At 41.2% G+C, this 18165-nt stretch overlaps 1 pseudogene; it reads right to left on the bottom strand.

Moving 5' to 3' along the window:
• Window positions 1–1461: 1461 nt before the first annotated feature.
• On the bottom strand, window positions 1462–4655 carry LOC107695933 (uncharacterized; annotated as a pseudogene).
• Window positions 4656–18165: the final 13510 nt, after the last annotated feature.

An 18165-nucleotide genomic window follows, 5' to 3' on the forward strand; every position in this document is an offset into this window, starting at 1 on the left:
GGCAGTATCAAATGAGCGGGGCACTACGGCGGCAGTATCAAATTAAGTGGAGCACTGCAGCGGCAGTATGAAATGAGCAGGGCACTGCAGCGGCAGTATGAAATGAGCAGGCCACTGCAACGGCAGTATCAAAGTAAGCAGAGCACTGCGGCTGCAGTATCAAATGAGCGGGGCACTGCGGCGGCAGTATCGAATGAAGTAGGGCACTGCGGCAGCAGTATCAATTGAGCGGTGCACTGCGGTGGCAGTATCAAATGAGCGGGGCACTACGGCGGCAGTATCAAATTAAGTGGAGCACTGCAGCGGCAGTATGAAATGAGCAGGGCACTGCAGCGGCAGTATGAAATGAGCAGGGCACTGCAACGGCAGTATCAAAGTAAGCAGAGCACTGCGGCTGCAGTATAAAATGAGCGGGGCACTGCGGCGGCAGTATCAATTGAGCGGGGCACTGCGGCGGCAGTATCGAATGAAGCAGGGCACTGAGGCAGCAGTATCAACTGAGCGGGGCACTGCGGCGGCTGTATCGAATTAAGCAGGGCACTGCAGTGGCGGTATCAAATGTAATTTAGCTGATCAGAGTTAGATGGGCTTTCTTTATATGAGAATGATTGTCCTGATGTAGCTCTTGAAGGCGTCCGATGACCATCGACCGAGAGTTTGGATCTGCTGCTGTGAGAGGCCTTTTTGAGCTGCTGTGGTTGCTGCCCCGATTCGGAAGGAGTGACTGGAAAATCTTTCTGCGGGTATGCCTGATTGGACGAGGGTGAGTTTTAGATGTTTTTGAAACCAAAAATGTGTGACGGGGTGGCTACAGTCATTGACAAAAAGAGGGTCGAGAGGGGATGTAGACTGGGAGTTCCTGAATTGGAGGTATGAAAAAAGGGCCTGATACGGTTGGATTGGTGACGGGAGGTTGAAGATATAGATGTAGTGACCTCTTTTTTCCTGATCTGATTTGCTTTGTTTGATGAAATAGGAGATGGTTTTGTTGTCGAGCACGGAGAGGTCGGAGATGGTTGGATGGAGTTTGGGGTTGAATTTGGAATTTATAGTGAATTCAGAGCATCTCAGGGAACTGAAAAAAGCCAGTATAAACATTGCATGAAGTGTACAAGCAGTATGGAGTGAGTGGTTGGAGGATGAGAGCGCTGAAAGCCTTTGATCAAGAGATATGTTTGGGAATTGTTTATTTCGGGAGAGGGGGCGCCGTGGATTAATTTGAGAAAAAATTGGATTCCGCTTGGATAACCTTTGATGGACCGTGCTTGAAGGTTCTTACAGGTGTTGAGGTAGGAGACGAAAGATGTGATCGAGAGGAGGGAAAAATCAGGAAATGGCAGGTTGTACGATAGGTGGAAAGCTTTAAAGCATCTCCAGTTAGATAGGACTGGATGGTTCTGGGTGAAACTGCTTGGAGGATCGAATCGAGTGATGCGTTGAGGAGGGGATTTAAGGGGTGATTTATGGGAAGATGAGTTGCGAATAGTGAGGAGCCGGGGTAGGAGATGGGTCTGCCTCCGGCGCCAGTGCTCTGAATCTCTGAAACAGAAAACGAGAAAGAGAGTCAGCAATTAGATTTTTGGATCCAGGAACGTGTTTAGCAGTAATGATAAACTGATCGCATGCTGAAATCCAAATTAGACACCTTAGGAGTGGCATTAGGGCAGGGGAATGAGAACGGCCTTTATTTATGCAGTAGACAGCTGCTTCGTTATCGCAGTGAACTAAGATGCTGCTTGCCGACCAATCTTTCCCCCACAGGAAAGCTGCGACGACCAAAGGATAGAGCTCGAACAGTTCTGAGGACTGAGGAGCGTCTAACAGCTGAGGGGCCAAGGAGACGCGAACCAACGACCTTAATAAAAAAAACGAAACCGACGGAGGGAGCCGCATCGGTGAACAGTTGAATGTCGTTGGAGTGAGAAACAAGGTCACTGTAAAAGAAAGATAGGCCGTTCCATTGTTTAACCCTCTACCGCACGCATTATGATAGACCTATAGAAAAAAATATTTGAATCTTTTTCTTTTCTAAGAACAGCTTAACTTGAAGTGCTGTAAAAAAAAATTGGAAAAAAAATATTATTTTAAGGTACTTTATGATATGTTGCCATACGGCAACAGCATACTATAGTGGATCTAACTTAGAATAAGTGTAAGCTTACTTATAATTAATATTTTTCCTCAGAAATGTTGTTTGTGTTGATTAAATTGGTGCTATTATAAGCTTTGACACAGTACTTACTTATAATTGACACCTTATACATACTAGAGTATGTTGCCATATGGCTACACCATGCGGTAGAGGGTTAAGGAAGGTTAACCATAGGCGGAGTTTGTGGCAACATGCGTGAGTTAAGGTAATTTGTTCTTCTAGAGCCTGAACCGACGATGCGAGATGAAAGGGCGGCCTTGGGGAATTATGCGCATAGCGAAATTGAGGTGACCGAGCAGAGAAAGAAGCTTGTGTTTAGAACAATTTCGGCTTTCTACTAATGCTGAAGCAACTAAAATTATTCTGTCGATTTTTTATTTTGGCAGAGAGGCCTGAAATTTGGCAGAATCCAAGTTAATGCCCAAAAATTCGATGAATTGTGTTGGCCCAGATGTTTTCTCCCGAGCGATGGGAATCCCCAGCTCGGCGAAAACTTTTTGGACCGTCAAGATATTCACGGCTGGGATAGCATCGGGAGGTGAGATGATTAGGAAATTGTCGAGCAGGTGAATGCCGTGGTGAATGGAGTAATTGTTAGAGAGAATCCAGCAAATGGCTTCTGGTAACGTATCGAACATTTTGGGGCTGCTTATGCATCCGAAAGCAAGGCGTACTGAGAAATACAATTTACCTTGCCAGCGAATACCGAATAGATGCCAAAAGTCTGGGTGGATAGGCATCACCTTGAAAGCAGAGGTAATGTCTACTTTGGCTAGCCATGCACCGCGACCTACGTTTTTTATCATGGTGATCGCTTGATCTATGTCGTGGTAGTGCAAAGAGTATTCCTCGAGGGGAATTAGGCTGTTTATGCTGGAACATGGGGAAGTACGTGGAGCTGATAGATCGATAATCAAGCGTTTTCTTTCCTGAAAATTTCCTAGTGGCTATGCCGATGGGGCTGATGCGAAAAAATTAGAAAGGGGGTGCATCAAAGGGTCCGATCATGAAACCGGATTCGATTTCTTTTTTGATCAGATTAGTCACTACATCTGGTTCTGCGAGTGCAGATTGGAGATTGTCGCAAATGATGTTCTGTGAGAGCATATGATGCCGGGGTTGAAACCTTCTTCAAGACCTGAAAGGAGAAAACTGGTATAGCTAGTGTCTGGGTGGTGAGATAATTCAGTGGATAGCCGAGAAATATTGACTCGATAGGTAATTTTTTGATTTTTTATTGACAGCTTTGTAGACTGGGCATACGAGATGGGCATGAGATCTGCCGCAATAATTACAGGCATTTAGAAACTTGCAACGTTGTCTACTGCATTTACCCCCATTGAAATTGTGACAAACCTGTCCGGCGACCGAGAAGGGATGCCTTGAACTTCCCTTGGAGTCCGGATCTGCATAAAAAGTTGCAGAGCGTGGGACGTAGCTAGTGGATTTGGGTTGGGCCGTGTCTGGACAGGCAGGGATAGCGGGATTAACTTGAGAGCAGGAAGTTGTGGGGTGGGCTAGGGACCTGCAGAGTGAGAAAGCAGAGATGAGAGATCAATATCCGCACCTGCGAGGATCTGAGACCTGATGTTGTGAGTCACCGGGGGTGGTTCTGAAGCAACGGCATTCAGTGGGGCAGGAAGCGATGTAGCAGACAGTAAAGTAAACTGAGTTTTTGAATGGAGAGCAGAGCTGGAAGGGAGGGAAATGGGGGTTGTGACTAAAGGCGGAGGCAGCCTCACGCTTGCACTAGCCCCTGGAGCTTGAGGTAGGGAGTAAGAAGAAGTTGGAGGAAAAGAGGGAGGCGGCCAGTTAGCTTGCATCGCTGGCTGGTGTTGTCCTGAACTGGCGTTTACGGTGAGGGCTGCAGGCCACTGAGAGAAGAGGGGGGCGGAGGTTAAAGAAGAGAAGTGGTAGGGTAGCTGGGCTTGAGCGGCTAGCGGAGGCATCCTCACACTAGCGTCTGCCGCCAGAGCTAGATTAAAAGCAGGAAAGAAAGAAAAGGGGTAATGAGGTATGATAGCCTGTAATGCAGCGGGCAGCGTGGTGCTAGGAGGAGCTGCGGCATCTGGTTGAGCCGAGGAGTGAGGCGGTACGGGATCTGGGAGGGCGGAGTCTGGGGCGCGGCCCTGGCTTGCTGATAGCCTGCTGTTTCATGCCTGCTGTTTTGCCAGCGACATGAGAGGCTTTATTCTTACGGACTCTACTTGAGTTTGAAGGAGTGTTAGTGTGTTCCAGGGAGACATAAAGACTGTAGAGCTCGGCTTTACTCATCCGCCGCGAAAACCGGACATCTGAATTAGTCAGAGCTTGTCTCAAACCTGCCACGGTCCATTTTGCAATGGGAGGAATGGAAGGTGGAGCGGAGACGTAGGATGATGCTAAGGATGGTGCTGGTTGTCTTGATGGTGGAGGTGAACGAAGTCTTCGATGGCTTGGTGTGTGAGCTGTTGATCTTGCAGGCCGGCGTCCATGCGCCGAGCAGGAAGCGCTTTTGCTCCATTGGCTTGCGAGGCAAGTGCCTTGGGGCCGGTGGCTTGAGAAGACGGCGTCTTTGAGCCAGTGGCTTGAGTTGGAGCGGCTAGCTCGTGGTCGGAAGGAGAAGATATTACTTTGGACATAGTAGCAGACGAGTAATGCTGGAAAACTGTCATGGAACTGAGGTAAGTTGGCTGTATATATACACGTATTGTGCTTGTTAAGGTGATTAGCTGATGAGCTCCACCTGGACCAGACTGATTGATTATCTGATCGTGCTCCTCCCGAATCTTGTTAATAAAACATCATAACATTCAAAAAACAAACGATACTACATTCACTTCACTATGGTGCCCAAGAACCAAACAAACATAAAAGGCATAACTTTGATTCACTTTACCTCTACTGGGAAGCTTGAGTCTGTGTCCCGGTGTTTCATGAAGTCAGAAAACCAGCTCAAGAGGGAAACAGTGGGGGGAACAGAAACTCTACCGCCTGCTGCACCGCTCCTTCACTTCAGCTTCTTCTTTGCCTTCACAAAACGGTCTCTCAAATATTTCCATTTCTGCGGACACACACTTTCTTCCTTGCCCAAACTCTGGGCAATTTCCCTTCATAAGTTATTGTACATCTGGCTGTCTTTATATTGTTTTATCGACGGATTGTAGAGGTGTGGGTAGCAACGGACTTCTTCACATAGCCTCTCTTCAAAATCGACCTCCATGTTGTTTTACCAGCGCATGAACACTTGGTGCTTTTGTAGCCTAGTGACCACATGGTCACAAAAAATGTGAGGCATGCGGAAGTCCGCAAAGAGCCTCTGCGTAAACCCTCCGATGACAATTTTTATGGCACGCGGACCCTTGCGCACGCGGAAAATATAACACTAGCTTTACATGACTGCATTCCCAAACAGCAGCATCCACCTCCGAAAGCAATGACTGCATTTGCTGTGTTACGTCTGCTCACTCTGATGTGCAAGTCAGGGCCGCTGCTGGTCAAATGGGTTCCCTAAGCAGGATTGTATTGTTGTGCCCCCCTCCCTGAAATATTATGGAAGTAAAAAAAAAACTAAACAAAACAAAACAAAAAACACCTACTATAGGGGTCAAATTAGAACTTTAATAAAATATAAAAGTAAATAAATAAATAAATTGTATTATTTACAAATTACAAATCTAGACAGTTACCTATGGCTATGATTTTATTAATAAAGTTGTCAGATTGATTTTATAGTCTCAAGCATTCAGAAATCATGCAAAATAAAATTAAGCAGTTTTACTATGATACAACCATGGTTAATTTTTGTAATGGTTTTGATGTCCACATTGTAAGGTCTCTGTCTTGTGAAACAGGCCCCCATAAGCTGTGGATGATGTCCATTTTTGTTGAAGAAATTATAGAGGCTGTGTCATCTGTATATAGCAAAAAGGTGGCCAAAAAGTAAAGATTAAGTGGATATTTGAATTAAATGTTTGGTCAATAGTCTGTTAAACAAGGATTTGTTTGTCCTGTAAGTGTAGCAGCAGCAATTACATGGCCTTTAGCTCCCTTTGCAGGCATTTGTAATAACATGTAATGTACATAAATTGTTTATTTTGTATTACATTATGTATTGTAACAGTGTTATTCAATGAAACCATTTAATTATTAATTAACCAATCATTATGGCCTCATTGTTTTTATATAATGCATTTTAAGTTATTTGAAAGGCTGCTGTTGGCCTAGGTCTGTTTTTATAACCACAAAAAAAATTATCATCTTAATACTTCTTTGTAAATTATTATTTGAAGTAATAAAACCATGGTTAATTTGCAGTTACCATGTCTACAAGAACCATGATTTTTGGTTTTATTCGTGTTAAACCATGGCTAATTTTCGTAAGGGAACATGGAAACTCAGAATATTAAAATCGTTGGTGGTGATGAAATTATTACCGACATTAAAACACGTTATTAACGTCAACAACCAAAAAAGTTTCACATGATTATGAATGTGCCTGAAACTGATGCACGGGGTTCGTTTTCACTTTTTTTTTTTCCTCTTGGCGCCGGATTGCTGATGTCTTTTCATGGGCATAGTTGTCCATCAATTATGATAATTTGCATTCAGCCGCAAACATGAGGTGCGAGCGGTCGCGAGCGCGGATGCGGGAATGGCGCTTGGTGTGTCACGTGTTTTTTGTACTGCGTACTCTGCGTATAGGGAGCGGCGGTACTGGTGCAAGTAAATTATTAAATATGTAATAATAAATTATTAATTATTATATTCAGTGGTTTCTCCTAAATTTCTTAGTGATATTTAGTGCCAGTTTATCAGTAAGTCACAATTTTATTCTCTTTGACTCGTTGAATGGAAGCGGTGCTTATTTGCAAATGTTTTATGCAATATTTCAATTTTGCGCAAAAGTTACATTTGCAACATTGAATGGAATGGATGGAAAACCACTGTATGATTATCTGTTTTAATTAAGTTTGGTTGGATTTCAAATGTGTGAATTGGGTTGATATGCCTTAAAGTGATTTAATTACAGAGAAAAAAATAAGAGACAAAAGAGTCAAAGTTTAATAAATGTAAATGTTTATTGAGCATTCCTCTCTCCTGTGATCCTGTGAAATCGAATGGTTAAGTGGTTAATGTATATTTAAGTAATTTTAGTAAGATTAGAATTTATTCATGTAATAGGATCACAGTAAACAGTCACTTCCCCGCTCTGAATATAAAATTCTAAATACTACATACTGATCTGAGACCTGGGGTTGTATTTGAATGTTTGTTATTGCTTAGTTGTAAACAGCAATTTACAATTCAAAGTTGATTTAGATGTACTGCTGGCCCATAATTTTATTTTTATTTTATTGAAATTCTCCCTACACACACTTGTAATTTGAGCTGTTCAGCGGGAGAAGGCTACATTTAAAAAAAGAGGCATTATTATATGTGACCCTGGACCACAAAACCAGTCATAAGAGTCAATTTTTCGAAATATAATAATAAGCTTTCCATTGATGTATGGTTTGTTAGGATAGGACAATATTTGGCTGAGATACGACTATTTGAAAATCTGGAATCTGAGGGTGCAAAAAAATCTAAATACTGAGAAAATCGACTTTAAAGTTGTCCAAATGAAGTTCTTAGCAATGCATAATACTAATCAACAATTAAGTTGTGATATATTTACGGTAGGAAATTTACAAAATATCTTCATGGAACATGATCTTTACTTAATATCCTAATGATTTCTGGCATAAAAGAAAAATTGATCATTTTGACCCATACAATTTTTTTTTTTTAGCTATTGCTACAAATATACCCCAGCGACTTAAGACTGGTTTTGTGGTCCAGGGTCACATATGGTTATGTAATATATTACAAAGTTTTGAGTGAAATGATCAAACTGCCCACTGAAATACTGAGCTGTTTTTTTTTTTTTGTATCATTATCAGATCTTGACAGTGGAACATTTTTCCCACTGAGAACAGTTAATCTGTCTTTACACTGCAAAAACAACCATGACAAGACAGATTTATAATGTTTTATGGTATTTGCAAAATATTTAATTTTTGAAATATTTTACTCTGCAGATTATTATTAAAAACAGTCCTTACTGTGTGGTTATGTAATATATTACACATTTTTGACTGAAATTTCCATACTGCTCACTGCTAATCTTAGTTGTTAGGAAACAAGTTTGTGTTTGAACTTTACATTCATTTTATGTTAAAGATCAGTGTGAGTATTCTGCTTTTGTGTTCAGCAGAGGAAAAATATCAGGCTTAGATCAACACAAGGGCATGTAAAGATGACAGAAGGATCTTTCTGGTTTACTATTCCTCTAGATGTTATCTAGTCTTTATGTGCATAGCATATAGGTCATGCATCCAAATCAAGATCAAGAAGAACAAATGATTCAACATATTACCTGTAAGTATAATGGTTCTGGTTCCAAAACCAAGTGTGTTCCCCACAAAGGACGTTCCAAAAAGAATGCAACTTTTAAAAATGTGTTTTGATCAGATTCTATTAGCATCGCACGAGTCTTTAACATATTAAGTAGTCCCGTAGTGCATTGCATTGCATCTTGAATAAACAGTCAATGTGATTAGTTTAACACCATGCTAACATCAAATTTACTGGAATCAGCAGCATTCATGACACTAACTACAGTTTTTGGCTTTAGAGAGCAAACCAGAGTTTGGAACAGAACTACCTTTGTCAGTCTTCATCCATTGTTCATCTAAATGTGCTGGGATTATATTAATGTGGACACAATAATTTCTCCACTGTTGCTTCAAAGGCCGTTTGCATATTTGTGAAAATGTGTCTGGCCTGCGGTGTGTCTAATACAGCCCTGCTTCTCCTTCTTTCTCTTTTAATCTGGATTGTTCAAGCGCTGTTGTTTCACAATTGAATAAACAAATGCTGGAAGTGACAGAAAGCATCTAGGAAGTGTAAGTGTCCAGTAGTTCCTGAGTGGAGAGCAGCTGGATACAGCTGTCAAACATCTGCAGTGCTGCAGAGTCACACTGCCCCCTACAGTCACCAGTGTGAGGATGACTCCTGAACTATATGTGAGAGATGTTAATGTCAGAGGGCTGTTAGAGTGTGTGAGGTGTTTCTATGCAGTTTCTCAGATGCTCGGTGTTGTTGTTTTGATTTAGTGCATTGCTATGCAGTTGTTAGGGTGTTCTGGGTGGTTCCTATGCAGGTGTTCTGGGTGGCTGCTATGATGTTGCTAGGAGGTTGTGTGTGCTGTGATATTCTGGGTGGTTGTTAGGGTGTTGCTATACAGTTGCTAGGGTGTTCTGAGTGGTTTCTAGAGTGATTGCTGTGCATTTGCTATGGTTTTCTGGGTGGCTGCTGTGCAGTTTCTAGGGTGTTCTGAGTGGTTGCTATGCATTTGCTAGGGTGTTCTGGGTGGTTGCTATGCAGTTTCTAGGTGGTTGCTATTTTGTAGCTTGGTGATTGCTAGGAGGTTGCGGGTCATTGCTGTAATATTCTGGGTGATTTTTTTAGAGAGTTGCTATGCAATTGCTAGGGTTTTCTGGGTGGTTGCTATGCTGTTCCTGGGAGGTTGTGGGTCATTGCTTTGATATTCTGGGTGATTGCTAGGGTGTTGCTCGGAGGTTGCTTGGGTGTTCTGAGGGGTTGCTAGGGTGGTTGCTTTGTAGATGTTAAGGTGTTCTGGATGGTTCCTATACTGTTGCTAGGTGGTTGTTTGGAATTTGATATTATGGTTATTGCTAGGTGGTTACTAGGGTGGTTGCTATTTAGTTGCGAGGGTGTTCTGGGCAGTTGCTATGCCTTTGTTGACCTACATATTAGTGGGCCATTGCCCTATTATTGATTAGTGATTTATAGGGCAATTCTATGTGGTTGCAAAGATGTTCTGCGAGATTGCATGGATGTTCTGACAGGTTGGTAGGATGGTTGCTATGTAGATTTTAAGATGTGAGGCCATGCAGTTTCTCAGATGTTCTGTGTTATTATGGAGTTGCTAGGGTGTTTTGAGGGGTTGCTAGGGTGATTGTTGTGCATTTGTTAGGGTGTTCTGTGTGATTGCTATGCCATTTCTAGGAGGTTGTGGATCATTGCTTTGATATTCTGGGTGATTGCTAGGGTGTTGCTCGGTGGTTGCTTGGGTGTTCTGAGGGGTTGCTAGGGTGGTTGCTTTGTAGATGTTAAGGTGTTCTGGATGGTTTCTATACTGTTGCTAGGTTGTTGTTTGGAATTTGACGATCATTGTTGTGATATTCTGGGTATTGCTAGGTGGTTACTAGGGTGGTTGCTATTTAGTTGCGAGGGTGTTCTGGGCAGTTGCTATGCCTTTGTTGACCTACATATTAGTGGGCCATTGCCCTATTATTGATTAGTGATTTATAGGGCAATTCTATGTGGTTGCAAAGATGTTCTGCGAGATTGCATGGATGTTCTGACAGGTTGGTAGGATGGTTGCTATGTAGATTTTAAGATGTGATGCCATGCAGTTTCTCAGATGTTCTGTGTTGCTATGGAGTTGCTTGGGTGTTTTGAGGGGTTGCTAGGGTGATTGTTGTGCAGTTGTTAGGGTGTTCTGTGTGATTGCTATGCCATTTCTAGGAGGTTGTGGATCATTGCTGTGATATTCGGGGTAATTGCTAGGGCATTGCTAGGTGGTTGCTAGGGTGTTCTGATTGGTTGCTAGGGTGGTTGCTATATGGTTTCTAGGGTGTTCTGGGTAGTTGCTAGGTGGTTGCTAAGGCTTTATGAGGAGTCGCTAAGGTGGTTCCTATGCTGTTGCTAGTTGTTTACTTGGAAGTTGTGGGTCATTGCTGTGATATTCTAGCTACTGTTAGGTGGTTACTAGGATATTCAGGGTGGTTGCCATCAGTAGCGTAACTACGGGTGGGTTCAACTGTTACAGTGTTTTATTGATCTTTGTTAACGTTAGCTCAGGTAACAGATAGGCCTACAACTTTTAATTTAATAATGTATAAGTAAATTTTGAAATTAACATTAACATAACAAATTAATAATGTTAAAGGGATAGTTCACCCAAAAATGAAAATTAGCCCATGATTTACTCACCCTCAGGGCATCCTAGGCATGTCTGACATTCCTCTTTCAGACGAACACAATCGCAGTTATATTTAAAATTGTCCTGGCTCTTCCAAGCTGTATAATGGCAGTGAATAGTGCCCCTGTTTTTGAAGCCTAAAAAACTGCATCCATCTATCATAAAACTACTCCACACAGCTCCAGGGTGTTAATAAAGGCCTTCTGAAGCGAAACGATGTGTTGGTGTGAGAAAAATGTAGATTTTTAAAAATGTATAAACTGTAATCTCCAGATTCCGGTCGCTCAAGCAGGCGAGTTCACGGCAAGGCGTTCGAGCGTATGACGTAGGCGTAGCAGAAGGTGCAAAGTAAGCTCCGGGGAGAGAGTGACGAACGCAGAAGCACAGAGGGGAAAGCAAAAACAAAAAACCTGTCACGAACTAGTACTACAAATCGAAGATTCTGAGTGAAAAATGTCTGAGGATTTCAATATCAGGCAAGAGGAGAATGAGTTTTTTTGCCCAGCCATATTTGTTTGAACCGGAGTATACCAACCAGGAACTCCGCAGATGAAGGAGGCTGCAGCAGCGGCACAAATTACAGATGTAATTCAAGTGGTTTCCCTGTGCTGTAAACGAAACTTGGTTCTCGCGAGACTACACTCTTCTCCCCAGAGCTTACTCTCGCGAGACTACACTCCTCTCCCCAGAGCTTACTCTCGCGAGACTACACTCTCCTCCCCAGAGCTTACTCTCGCGAGACTACACTCGTCTCTCCAGAGCTTACTCTCGCAAGACTACACTCTCCTCTCCAGAGCTTACTCTCACGAGATTACACTCTTCTCCCCGGAGTTTACTCTCGCGAGACTACACTCTTCTCCCCGGAGCTTATGATGCGCATTTCGCTACGCCTACGTCATATGCTCAAACGCCTTGTCGTGAACGCGCCTGCTTGAGCGACCAGAAATTAATATTTTTCTTACACTAATGCATCTTTCGCTTCAGAAGGCCTTTATTAACACCCCGGAGCTGTGTGGAGTAGTTTTATGATGGATGGATGCAGTTTTTTAGGCTTCAAAAACAGGGGCACCATTCACTGCCATGAAGAGCCAGGACAATTTTAAAAATAATTGTGATTGTCTTCGTCTGAAAGAAGAATGTCTGATACGTCTAGGATGCCCTGAGGGTGAGTAAATCATGGGCTAATTTTCATTTTGGGTGAACTATCCCTTTAATGCATGCTTTAAAAAGTATTGTGTAATGAACCTTTGTGCTGTATTTTTTGTTGGCAATTTGACATGCAGTTTTCGTATGCTACACACTTTGCCCACCCAGTTTTATGTAGGCCCACCCACTTAAACATTTCTGGCTATGCTAGTGGTTGCCATGCTTTTGCTAGTTGCTAGCTAGGAGGTTGTGAGTCATTGTTGTGATATTCTGGGTGATTGCAAGGTCATTGCTAGATGGCTGCTAGGGTGTTCTGATGGTTGCTAGGGTGGTTGCTATGTAGATGTTAAGCTGTTCTGAGTGGTCACTAACCTGTGACTAAGTGGTTGCTTGGAGGTCAAGGGTCATTGCTGTGATATTCTGTGTATTGCTAGGGTGGTTGCTAAGGTGTTCTGAGGGGATGCTAGGGGATGCCATTGCTAGGATGTTGTGGGTCATTGCTTGGACATTGTTTCCAAGGCGGTTTCTAGGGAGTTCTAAGAGGGTGCTATGTAGTTACTAGGATATTCTGGATGGTTGCATTGCAATTACTATGTCATTATGGTGATTTCTTCCAAATCTCTGTGATCTTATGGTCTCCCCTTCAATGTGTGTTAAAGTGTAGTGAGGTCTTATCACATCACTAGGAGCAATAATATTAGTAATGATTCATTTAGCAAAAACTACTATCTTTTAAAGGAAAAAACTAATGTAAAGGACTTTATTGTGAGGATCAGTCGCATGTGTCCACTCACTATCATGTTGATCTGTGGTTTTCCAGGTTGTTTTGCCCAGGTTGAGAATTTTTAAGCGTGTAGGAGATTTCTGATCTTTAAACTGACAGGTCTAAACGTGCCTGTTGAATGAAGCTCTACTCACCTCTCCATAAACAGAGATCCCTGTCCTAACAGTTTTGGCCCTAATTACCCATAATCCTTAGGGAGCCTCTAAAAGTCAGCCAAAAAATGCTGCTGAAGAATAGGGAGTCTGTATAAAGATGAGAGCATTTGGTTCTCTCTCAAGTCTAGAAATGATGACAACGGTTTCTTACCCAGAGTTCCTCAGACTTTGATTTAGCTGTTATATCTGTGTTTGAAATGCTTTTATGTCTGAGTCTTTGAGCAGTGGACAAGGCCTTTCAAAGTGCCGGTTTCTTCAATGGAATTACAGCTGGATTAAAGTAGTGAGCAGTACCGCCGCTCCCTATACGCAGAGTATTCAGTTTGCTTATGGCACCAACTTCCAGGGGGTGTACCATCCCAGTTGCTCAAAAAAAAAAAAAACCTTTCGAAAAAACCTTTCGTTCTATATTATCATATACATATACATAAATAAAAATATAAACATAACACACACACACACACACACATATACGTATATATATATATATATATATATACATACATACATACATACATACACACATATATATATATATATATATATATATATATATAAACAATGTATTTCATGATGAACGCAGTATGCAGTATAAGCACACGTGACACGCCATTCCCGCATCTGCGCTCACTCTCACCTCATGTTTGCGGCTGAATACAAATGATCATGATAATTAATGGACAACTAGGCTATATCAAGGAAAAGACACCAGCGCAGTCCGGTGCAGAGAAAAGAAAAACAAAAAAGCGCAAGATGAAGCCCGTGCATCATTTTCAGGTAGCTACGTTAATAATCCTGTGAAACTTTTTTGACGGTTGATGTTAGTAACATGTTTTAATGTCGGTAATAATTTCACCACCAACAACAACGCATCTGACTTAATATTCTAGTTTTCATGACTTAAAATGTATTATATAAAAACAATGAGGCAATAATGATTGGTTAATTAATAATAATCGTATGGTTTCATTGAATAACACTGTTAAAATACATAATGTAATACAAAATAAACAATTTGCATTATTACAAATGCCTGCAAAGGGCACCAAAGGCCTGATAATTGCTGTTGTTACACTTACAGGACGATCAAATCCTTGTTTAATATTGACCAAACATTTAATTCAAAGACCCACTTAATTTTTGGCCACCTTTTTGCAATAGAAATGCTACACCCTCTTTAATTTCTTCAAAAACATGTGGACATCACAAACCTTTCCAAAATTAACCATGGTTTTATCATAGTAAAATTGTTTAATTTTATTGTGTGTGATTTCTGAATGCTTGAGACTATAAAATCAATCAGACAATGGTATTAATAAAATCATAGCCATAGGTAACTGTCTAGAGCTACAATTGTAATTTATAAATAATACAATTGAATTACAATTTATTTATTTACTTTTATATTTGATTAAAGTTCTATTTTGACCCTTATAGTAGGTGTTTTTTTTTTTTTTTTTTTTTTTTTTTTTTTTTTTTTTTTTGGTTTCATTGAATAACACTGTTAAAATACATAATGTAATACAAAATAAACAATTTGCATTATTACAAATGCCTGCAAAGGGCACCAAAGGCCTGATAATTGCTGTTGTTACACTTACAGGACGATCAAATCCTTGTTTAATATTGACCAAACATTTAATTCAAAGACCCACTTAATTTTTGGCCACCTTTTTGCAATAGAAATGCTACACCCTCTTTAATTTCTTCAAAAACATGTGGACATCACAAACCTTTCCAAAATTAACCATGGTTTTATCATAGTAAAATTGTTTAATTTTATTGTGTGTGATTTCTGAATGCTTGAGACTATAAAATCAATCAGACAATGGTATTAATAAAATCATAGCCATAGGTAACTGTCTAGAGCTACAATTGTAATTTATAAATAATACAATTTAATTAAATTTATGTATTTACTTTTATATTTTATTAAAGTTCTATTTTGACCCCTTATAGTAGTTTTTTTTTTTTTGAAGGAGGGGGCACAACAGTACTATTATGCTTAGGGCACCCATTTGGCCAGCAGCGGCCCTGGTGATGAGGGAAAGTCTTTGGCGCTTGTGATGTGTGGGTGAACATGGCTGGTATCTCTCTGGAACTGTATAAACATAATTCTCCAGACATATGCACCAATAAACTCATTTAAAATCAATAAACCAGCACCTGCAGATGACTCAAAAACTTTCTGCCTGTCAATATAAACTTATACACATGCAGGCACTTCTACTATATACACATGCTATATATAGTTTGTTTGTGACCCGATTTTATTTTAAAGGTCCCCTGAAATGCTTAGAAACATGCAGCGTTACTCTGTGTTGACGTCATTGCTAGAGCCATTCAGAGCCGTTGAGCTCGGTAAAGCCGCATTTGACAGGGTATGCCAGCCACAATCTCACCCATATTGCTATAAAATATAGCATTCTGTGTAGAATTCAAATAGCTCCGATACATTTTGTGGTCTGCGCTGACTCGGTTAGCGTGACACAGCGCGAAACCAGACTTATTTTTTTCCTCAATGGAAAGCATATTTCCACTGTTTGAATCGTTCCCTGTCCCCTATATAGTGCACTACGTGCCATTCACTGTACAGAAAATACTAATTCTGTGGACAAGTGACCGATTTCAGCCCTTCAGCGTCCATTTTATAGTGTAGGGGGCGGGCGCTTCGGATTCTAGAGAGCATTTGATTGGACAGAAAGTTTGATGAGAAGCTGAAGTACGATGTGATGTCAAAAAAATCATTGAGCCGTTTTTGCGGAAGTGACGAACTGCAAACTTTGAATGCTTATATCTTCTAAATGCGAATGTTGTCACTGTTTTGGAGCACACTGCCTTATAGATAACCTTAAGACTAACATATTGATACTAACACCCAAAAAAACTTTAATTTTGATTTCATGGGGACTTTAAGTAACTCCAGTCCATCCAGTTCAGTTGTTGTTGTTTGAACCACTGATTCACTGAACATAAATCAACCCACTTAAAGTTATGTGAATATATCTACTGTGGTATAATCTGGTTGACACATTTCTACCATCCCAGGCAAATTTAGGTTATAAAATATAAAAATTCATTATTTATAAAAATTTCTAATATTTATAAGTTACAAAAAAAAATTCTTACAGCGTTCTACTAATTAAATGTTCATGCAAAATATAAAGTTATTTGAACATTGTTACGGTTTTCTTTCCTTTGCGCCTTGTTTTCATTTGCGTTTTTTTGTCTCCAGATGGTACTTATTTGCATTTTTTTTTCTTTTTTTCCTCTCTTGTGTATTTGCATGGTGGAGTCAAGCGGCAGGTGCAGTGGGTTAGCTACCTGTGATGAGTTGACTGATTAAAGGATCTCTGTTTTCCAGTGTGGCGGGGCCCGCTTGTGCTTGACATCTCTCCAGCAACAGTTTTTGAGCCTACTTTCATTATTTACTTTTTTTTTTTTTTTCTTTTGTTTATTATGATTACTTTAAATAAATGTATATTTTTAGTTAATTTAACCCTTGTGTGGTGTTCATATTTTTGTTACTCAGCCAGTGTTCAAATTTGTTCTGATATATGTTCTTCACAAAAAATGAATGTGACAAGTGGGGGTGGGGCCGAGAGCCGTGGGAACGGAGCGAGGCTGGTGGAGTAATTGATAATGAGCGACACCTGCACCACTCACCAGTCTCGAGTCCCACGGAGGAGCTCCGGAAGGATAAAAGGAGGAGTGACGACAGTGGAAGACGAGAGAGGACCAGGCCTGGACTTTATTTTGTGTTTTGTGTGTGGCAGTCGTCCATGAGGGGCTGCTGCTTTACTTTCATTGTGTGTTTATTTATTTTATTAAAGTTTTCTTTGAGCGTTCGCCGGTTCCCGCCTCCTTCTTCCTGTGACTACGAACTTTGTTACATCCGGTTGAGGACCAAGCGGCAGTGTGTCCGGGAGCCGGACCTATGATTTTTTCTTTTTTTTCTTTTCCTCTCTCCCCTCTCTCGTATCTGTCTCTCCTCATCCTTCCGTCTCCTTTTATCTTGCCTCGTCTGTCTGTACTTACCCCCAGGTATGCCGCGGCTGCCGTAATCGGCTCCCCCTGAGGGGGGAGGGGGGGAGTAGAGCGCAGTCTCGGGAATACCCCATGAGCCTAGGCCAATGAGTCTGAGTTTGAAAAATAATTAATAGTATAATTTTTCTTTTGATAAAAAGTGAAAATGGGTCCCACAGACCTGAACACCATACAAGGGTTAATTTGTTTGCGGCCTCCCCATTTGTGTTAACATGCCTCGAGCCTGGTAGTTTGTAACAACATTTATATCTAAAGGGGTCATATGATGCAATTTCAATTTTTCCTTTCTCTTCGGAGTGTTACAAGCTCTTGGTGCATAGAGAAGATCTGTAAAGTTGCAAAGACTAAAGTCTCAAATCCAAAGAGATATTCTTTATAAAAGTTAAGAGTCAATGAAGCGGAGTCCAGCCTGGGGTCGTCACATGTGGTTGCCGCAAGCCCGCCAGACGCTCCTTCGTCCAATCCGCCAGCCGCACCGTTCTCAAGCCCGCCCGCCTCCGCTCACTCTAGCCCGCCACCCTCCACTCACTCAAGCCGGCCTCTGCTCACTCTAGCCCGCCGTGTGTGACACTGTGTTTCGTTGTGAAAGCAAAACTACTTTGTTTGGCCTTCCAAAGAACATTTTCTTGTAATGATTATAACGTTATATTTAAAGCCACCCAACATTATAATGACATATTATACTTTGGTCTTATTAGTAACACTCATTCTTGTACTCAACCAATGTTTGTTTCCATTGAACAGAATGCAGATTTGATCCCATTGAACTCATTAACTTGAGGTTATAGTGTATACTAGATCCACACTAGGTTTAAAGTTCACACACCTTCCTCATACTCATTCAGTG

Source organism: Sinocyclocheilus anshuiensis, unplaced genomic scaffold (assembly GCF_001515605.1).
Source record: "Sinocyclocheilus anshuiensis isolate Anshui unplaced genomic scaffold, SAMN03320099.WGS_v1.1 scaffold1359, whole genome shotgun sequence".
Lineage (NCBI taxonomy): Eukaryota > Metazoa > Chordata > Actinopteri > Cypriniformes > Cyprinidae > Sinocyclocheilus > Sinocyclocheilus anshuiensis.